Below are 9,113 nucleotides of genomic sequence, written 5' to 3' on the forward strand. Positions count from 1 at the left end.
TTGCATTTGTCTATTTAAATCATAGTTAACTCTAGTTTGTTTCAATTATTTCAAAACACCAAAACCCCCCATTTTATTTTTATTGTCATTTTACAAGTATTTTTACAAAGAGATTTTTCATAGAGTTATAAATTGAACCAATCTCCGTGGATTCGATTCCTTTACCACTATACACTATTTTAGTGTGTAATATTTAGGGTTATTATTTGTGTTGGCCTCGACAACCACCACCACACTTTCAACTCAGAAAAATTATATCTAGCAATACACACACACAACATGAAATAACATTGTACTTTTGTTTCTTTGATAATACTAGCATATTGCATTTGATATCTTTTAAAACAAACAACAATATAAGTACATTATTATTAAGGCACAAAACACACACAAAGGACATAAATGTAACATCTCGTTTAATAGAATAACTAAATAACAAACCTGGAACGACGAGAAGTAATTTTTATTATTTATTTATATTATTATAGTCCAAAATCAAATAATACTTAGCGGGGTGTTGGTTTCAGGAAGCCCAATGACAAGATTTGAATCTATGGGGGTTAAAGTATAACTCTAGGACTTATTTTGTAATGATTTTCAGTTGTCAAGGGGTGTTTAGTATCATTTGGACTTATATTGAATAGATTCTTGGGGGCAGGGACTAAATGGTAAATTATGGACTTTAGTTAAAAAGGGTTTTGTATAGGAAGGGCTGTTTGGTAACATTAGGATTCGATTTGAAAGAAAATGGGATAAGGAGGGACTAATATTGTCAATATGGATAGAAGTTTGGAAAGGGACAGGACTTATAAACTTGTCACCTTGCAACCCTAACTCTAAGTCTCACTTCTCTTGCAACCGCCACCATTCCATCGTGACGTCTTCAGCCGTCGCCCAGCCGAGATCGTCCGCCGCTGCGCTCCCAAGCCCGCAGTCGCCGCTACATTGCCATTCGACGCCATTGACACTCTAGTTGTGACATCCCCTAATTTCTCGTCCAGAAAAGACTGATTTAATTTATGCTTTTTAAAATCAAATCAGAGAAATCTTTATAAAAGATGTTGCGGAATTGGTCCCAAAAAAAAATATTATAAAAGTTGTCAAAACCTTTCTTTAAGAAATATATCATTTCCTTTTATATCAAAACCTCGGGATGTCATGTTCCGATACAGATCAAAAGCATAAACAATACATTATAAGCCTTACAACAGTTATTTATAACTACTGACCTGTAATCCAAAATCACTCATCATCATCATCCGACTATGCTCAGGGTCCTCTACCTGTAATATAAACAGCTAAGTGGGTCAGAAGTGGAAGACTGGTGAGCATATAGGGTTTTCAACCCACAATACATAATTTAATATGCTTAAACATCAATCAATCAACCGAATTACCCCAACCCCATTATCTTATTTATTTCTTAAGGGTTTACCCTAAGAATCAACTATCACTCCTTACTAAGGATTCATCCTAAGGAATAGACACAAAGTCACCTACTCACCGGGGTTTATACAACGGGAACTAAGTCCATAGCTGCCAAGGTTTATTCAGCATGTGCTAAGTCCATAGCTCTCATTTATCGACAATATTATTTACAGGTACCCCCTTGCAATACATGTCAATGGGTTTTTAGAGTACAACAAATGAACATATAGTTCATTACACCTACAGGTTGCGAGCTTGCTAGTGTTCCAAAGATTGTCTAGAATAGTCCATGGTTGTCATCCATACTCTGCTGAATGACGGGGGCCCACATTTGGGTAAGGGCTTTTCTCATATTGCACCACTCACGCCACACGTTTGGGTAAGGGCTTCACCCCTCACTATCAACTCATTATCTCATTTCACTACTCACTCTCAAATCATGATCTCTATCACTGATCATCTCATCTATCCAACTCACCTTTTATCACACCCAGTATTTCATCTACCTATGTTTTACCCAACATTTTTCGTAGATAAAAATACATATACAGTTTAAATTATTTAAAAACCTATATAAATTATTCCTTTAACACCCATCTCAAATAAACAAACAATATATATATTCACACAGCACGTATTTTATGTAAAATACTTCATATCTATGTGTAAGGTGAAAGTAACTACACACTCACTTGATTTAATGAAAACCGGGCAACACTTCGTTTCCTAAAACGATCGTTTCTAATAAAACCGAAAGTTTTATTAAGAAACCGGGCTCTGCGAGGGTCGGGCTTCGAAACCGAAAAGATAAATTTTTCGGGCTTCACGGGCACTTCGTGGCATATTTCGGGGGTTATAATCGATACCGGGGCTTACGGGAATGTTAAGATGAAGAAAATATGGAAAAAGGGGTTAAAAGTGGCAAAACTCCAAAACTACCCGAGAAGGCTCGCATACCCCTTCTATTTATAGGGTCCGAAGGTTGGCTAGGGAGGTGGGGTCTGCAGGCGAGGGTGCGCAGGTGCTCGCACATGGGCTGCACGTGCGAGGGCCTCGCTGGAGGCTTCTGATTGGACCGCTTCGGAAAGCTCCTCGGTTCGGACACGTTACTGATGACACACCGAGAACAGACATGGGGCAACCTCTTATTAGACCGAACCTTCGGTGCGAGGAGGGTGCGATACGCCTCGCCAGCTGGCCTCCGGTGACTCAGCAGTTCAGACACGTGGCATTTCCGGGTGAAGCTTATCTATGTGAAATTTCTCGAATTTTGTGCCAAAATCTTCTAAAATTCATAACTTTCGCATACGAGCTCCGTTTTTTACGTTCTTTATATGCACGCGTAGGTAAAATTACGCTCTACAACTTTTGTTTAGACTTCGTCGAATAATTTTGACTTTAATTTTTATATTATTATTTTTAACAGGACAGGAAATCCGTTAAAAATTCATAACTTCTTCATCCGACGTTCATTTTCGTCGGACTTTTTACCGTTGCGCTACTAATGATGAGACCTTCGATTCTCGTTTAGGTCGTGTCGGCTAAAAATCACTCGACCTAAAATTCGAGTTTTTAGTTGTCTATTGCTAAGCTGAAACTTCCAAAAATCATAACTTCCTCATACGAAGTCAGATTGTGGCGTTCTTTTTATCAAACTTCTCGGTTTAACGAACACTACGAGTTTTGTTTAGATCATTAAGGCTAAAAAGTAGTTTATCAAAAACTCACTTTTTACGACATTCGGCACCGTGTCGGTTTATCGTGAAACTTCGATAGGTCATAACTTCTTCGTTATAACTCGAATTTCGGCATTCTTTATATATCCGTAATCCTTGTCACGCCCACTACATGTTTCTTAATAGATATAGACTTTATCTAAAATTTAATTTTTGACGCTCATTTTTATTCTTAATTAATTAAATCCTAATAATTAAGCATAAAACACATAATTCACATAAAATTCACATAATTCCTTTTCATTTCTTCTAAATGAGTTACAATGGTTAACCTAGACCATTATGTCAATATTAATGCCTAGCCTAGAAACACGGGCGTTACACTAGTCGTCGGCGAAAACGAAGAGTCACGAGAAGATCGGAAAGCTCAGTTCGTGGGTACCGTTGTTGTTTGTGTTTGGGTCGCACACACACTCTCTTCTTATTTTTTCTGTTACTGCCTCAACCCACGTCCGCCGCCGTCGTGTTGCTGTCGTCTCTAACCGTTGCTTATCGCCGAGAAAGTGGTTGCAGTTGCTTTTCTGTATTTTGTGTGAACTGCAGATTCACATTTGTTCATGGCGGTGTTCTGTTGGTCATCTAGTGTATGGGGGTGTGCTTCAGATCATGTCAGCGTGTGTGTAATTGTTGGCCGGATATCACTAGGACCACCATGGGAACCACCATGGTGGTTGTTATCTTGCTGCCACCATGTGCCACCGTCGGCCACCACAAGGTAGTTGTGTGTGTGTGTTTCGCTTAGTCTATGTGTGTGTGTGTTAGTTGAGATTTTGCATTGTAAAATTGTAATCGGTAGGAATAATCAAAAGAAAACTCAAAACCACCACCGTAAGGTGGGGGCTGCCACCTACTGCTGCCACCAGCCTCCGTGTTGGGTGGCAGTGTGCTCATTTGTGTTTGGATTCGTTTAGGATGCTTGGAAATTTTCTAGTCAAAAAACATAACCACCACCACAAGGTGGTGGCTGCCACCATTGACCATCGCTACCCGAGGTGGTAGTGGGTGGTGCCCGACTAATGAAACCCTAGAGGGCTTAATGAAACTCTAATGGGCATAATGAAGCCCAAATTAACCTAAAAGCCCAACCATGTGACTAATGGGCTAGTATTGGGTTGGAAACCCTAATTAGGGTTTGGAAAACCATAATGTCATGAAACCCTAATTTTGGGGATTTATCGGGACCCGCAATTGAATTAATTACTAAACTTAAAAATAATTAATTAATAATCATTTGCAATTAACCTAATTCGATATTGGACTAAATGGGTTAAGTAAGAAAACTTAACCCTAATCGTCATTTCATGTGAAAACCCTAATTTCACTTGGGCCTTGAGTTGGGCCTTTATTTTGGGCTTTGGTGATTAGACTATTTATGGGCTATCTAAGAACAAGTAAATGGACCAAAATATTTGGATGGGCTTTAGGTTAAGGCCCATGTGAAGGAATTGGGCCCAATTTGTAAAATTTGGCCATAGGTGGGCCATAACTGGGCCTTGATGATTATGTGATATTGGGCCATGGGAATATCAAGAGTTTCGACTAGAATAAATGGACGGGCCTTAGGGTAAGACCATGTAGAGGTTTGGGCCCAATTCTATGTTGGGCTTTGGTCCATTGGTTGACTATTAGGCGTTTGGAGTGTGAGTTGGACCTTGGGCTTCAGGGGCGAAGTTTCTTTGGGGCCAGGAGGGGCAGTCCCCCCCCCCCCCCCTTGATTTTTGGGCTAGAAGTAGGAATTATAGTTTAAAAAAATAGTTACAGGCCTACTATTTCCAAACTTTTTGGCCCTTCCCGATTCCTCACAGGCTCCAATAGTCAATAGACGAATTCTCCAAGCGGCGATTCTTTAAGAAATCAAAATCAGTTCATGCCAATTACCCAATTCGCCAATCATTGTGTCGCTTTCTTGCCTGCTATCGTTGTGTGCCTGTGTTGCTATCTCGCTTGTGTGATTGTATTGTTGTCTCGCCTGCCGCCTGGTCTCACTCTCGCCATTTGCCATCACCAAGTCGCCATTCATAAAAATCAGGTATGGAATCCCTATGCCCGAATCCTGTTCTTTCTTTTCTAGTTCTCTTGTTCTTTCTTTTGATTGTTGATGTTATGTTGTACTGCTGTTGATGTTTGCTGTTTTTGAGTTTCCCTAATTCTCTCCATTACTTTTTTTTTATTCTCTTGGTCCAAACTCCAAATTAGGAATAAGAGTTTTTTTTAATTAATTAATTAATTAATTAATTTATAACTTGGCTGTCATTTGCCAATTAATAACCTTTTTTTCTAAATCAGCTAGCTATAATGTAATAAATAAGCATAATGATATGTCTACATGACTACATCTTGAAAGTTTTGGATTAAATTAATCGTTGATAGTTATGATTTAATGTAAGCTCTAGGACAACAAACAGGAATAGAAAAAAATTGATTTGGTTACGCTTCAAACAAAACTGAAAACAAAGATATATTTGGTTATTGTTTTATTTTGATTGAATAATTGTTCCTTCATTTTGATTTTTATAGATATAATCATGGGAAAGATGAATACCTTAGATTATTTATTGAAATCTTTTTTCTATGTGTTTTTGATTGAATAATCGTCGAGCTGATTTGTAATCCTTTTTCTATGTGTTTTTGATTGAATAATTGTCGAGCTGATTTGTAACCCTTTTTCTTTGTGTTTTTGGTGTTTATTTGTTGAAAAAAAAATTGTTTTTTTAAGAATGTTAATTTCAGTTTATAATATTCCCCCCCCCCCCAAGTTAATTCTTCAAGCTCCGCCACTGTTGGGCTTGGAACCCAATTATTAATTGGGTGTTGTTTTGAAGTTGACAACTCATGAATCTATCAACCAGCAACTGGAGTTTTATCTGTGGGACCTCAGCAGTGTGAGGTGAGTTTTCCTCACTATACTCAAGGGTCTAAGGCACCAAGGTCGACCCTTTTGGATTGATATCCTGATATGTTATATGCTCGAGTATTGTATGATCTGTTAGATCAGTATCTTGGTAGATAGGATGTTATATGTTGTTATGATCCGTTAGATCAGTATCCTGGTAGATAGGATGTTATATGTTTCTATGACCCGTTAGATCAGTATCCTGGTAGATAGGATGTTACTATGTTGTTATGATATGTTAGACCGGTTTGTCTGTCTATAGACTGTTATGTGATTAGCTGATATATGTGCACATGTTGACTAGTGGTTGAGGCTTATCTGCTTTGTGCGAGAGCCAACACACCTGGGGCATTCCAACCCGATGGTTGTGGGCTGTGAGTATTCCATCATGAGGATGATTGGACTTGTAGTATATGGGCATTCCAACCTGATGGTAGTGAGCCGAGGGTATTCCATCCCGAGGATGACTGAGTCGTTATATATATATATATATATATATATATATATATATATATATATATATATATATATATATATATATATATATATATATATATATATATAGTGGAGGGTTCAATTGAGAAAAAAAAATCTTGAGAATGGGGGAATCATTCTCAGCCAATCATTTATTTTTGCAGCAAAAGCCTCCAACGTACCGGCGGAAATGGGAAACAATGCACATGTGTTTTCCAACATAACATATTTCCTTAAACTATGTTAATCATTACCTTAATATATACAAAAACATTATTTTTTTCGTTTTTTTTTTAACTTTTATAAGCTATTTTTATCAAAAAATGATTTTAAATATACCAAATTCATGATTTTTTATTCTCTACAAATAGACATCTATATTGATATAGTTTTAAGATAAAATAAAAAAATTATTTTTTTTATATTTCCAACTATTGTTATTTATAAGTGAATAACAATGCATCAGATTTTATTACAGTACATTCGTTATTCACTTATGAATAAAAAGTATGATTCTTTTTACAATTTAAATATCATTCATATATGAATATAGCATATAATAAACATAGTATATTCATATTTTAATATTGGACGATGAATTCACTTGTGAATATTAACATAGTATATTCACTTGTGAATATTAGATGGTATATTCACTTATGAGTATTAAATGATATTTCATATATGAATATTACATAGTATTACATAGTATATCACATGTGAACATTACAGAGTATATTCACTTGTGAATATTAGATGATATATTCACTTATGAATATTACACAGTATATTCACATATGAATATTACAAGGTATATTCACTTATGAATATTTGAAGGTATTTTGACAAATATATATAATTTTTATATGTTATTCACATATGAATAACATACAGACTTGCATATTTGTTTTGTGTTTGTAATAATCATATACTGATTCAGGTGAGAAAACATATTCATAGGTGAATATAACGTGGTAATTTAGTTTATGCATTTCATCAAACAGTTGGAGTGCAAACTAGTTAACTATTTTAAAAATGTTAAAAACATCAAGTTATCAATTCCAAATAATCATATACTTCCGATTTCGACTTCAGATGCGACATCCTATCTCTGATCGATTTCTCAATTTGATTTTGATTTCCGAAAATCCGATTGGGAACATGTGAGTACCGATTCTAAGTCCCTCAATGTCGACTATGACTGCGAGTCCAGAACTCCGATTCCAATTTCATGAACAACGAAGAAATTTCGGTTTAGTTGAAGAAATCTGGATGATTATTGAAGGTTGAAGGAAAAATTGTGATGATGAACAAACAGTTATCGAATTCTCTATAGTTACGTATTTGAGATTGAAGGTTATTACGATATTTACAAGTTTGCCACCGTGTCTTTTATGCTTAGATTAAATGAGTGGCTGAGAATGATTCCCCCATTCTCAACCTTTTTTATTTTCTCAATTGAACCCACCTTTCTCTCTCTCTCTCTCTATATATATATATATATATATATATACATACATACATACATATATATATATATATATATATATATATATATATATATATATATATATATGTTGGCATTCTAACCTAGGGTATTCCATCCAGATGGATGACTGGACCCGGAGGTTGATTGGGCCTGGCGTATTCCAACCCGATGGTTGATTTGACCCGACATATTTTCATTGTATATTGTGAGACTGGGCTGCTTCGTGCGTCAGTCAACAGACATGGGGTATTCCATCCTGATGGATGATTGAATCCATAGTATGTTGGCATTCCAACCCGATGGTTGAGGGCCTAGGGTATTCCAACCCGATGGTTGATTTGACCCATAGTATATTGTTTGTGATTATATGTGTATTATTGTGTGTATAGGTATTTTGGAAGAACTCACTAAGCTTTGTGCTTACGGTTTCGGTTTATTTTTTCAGGTGCTTCAGATGTCTCGGCAAGGCGAAGATGTGATCGTACACATCCTTGTGTTTTGGACTTATGGTTTCTGGGATACTTTGATATTAAACTATTTTGAAAACATTTTGTAACAACAAATGGATGTTGGATGTTTGAAAAAGTTTTAAATTTGCTTGATTTTTATGGGTGTTATAATAAAATTTCATACACAACAATTTTAAGGGACATACAAAGTTCATTGTCATTGGTGGTTTCCTTCCAAACACCTTGTTCAGAGATTGGACCATTTTACCCTTGGCATTGTTCCTTACCTGCTATAAGGTTTTGCTTTATATGAATATTGTCTTTTGGTGTTGGTTTCAGAGTTTTGTAGATTTTCCACGTACTTCCCAGACACATTGATATTTCTTTTCATTTTATGAACTTTTTTCCCCAGGCACTGCTACAAAGGTTATACGGGCCTAGTCTTTTCATTGTTGCTATTCCCTTTGGTACTTTGCTGGTGTGACCATATACAACGAAATTTTCATGGAAAAGGGACTTATCAACTTTGTATCCTGCAATTGATAAGTCAGATCTTTGCGATCAGAAGTTACAATAACCAATGTTAGAAGAAGAACACATAATTAACTAAGCTCACAGAGTATGCTTCACATAATAGAAAAATA

The sequence above is a fragment of the Lactuca sativa genome, chromosome 9 (genome assembly GCF_002870075.4).
Source record: "Lactuca sativa cultivar Salinas chromosome 9, Lsat_Salinas_v11, whole genome shotgun sequence".
Lineage (NCBI taxonomy): Eukaryota > Viridiplantae > Streptophyta > Magnoliopsida > Asterales > Asteraceae > Lactuca > Lactuca sativa.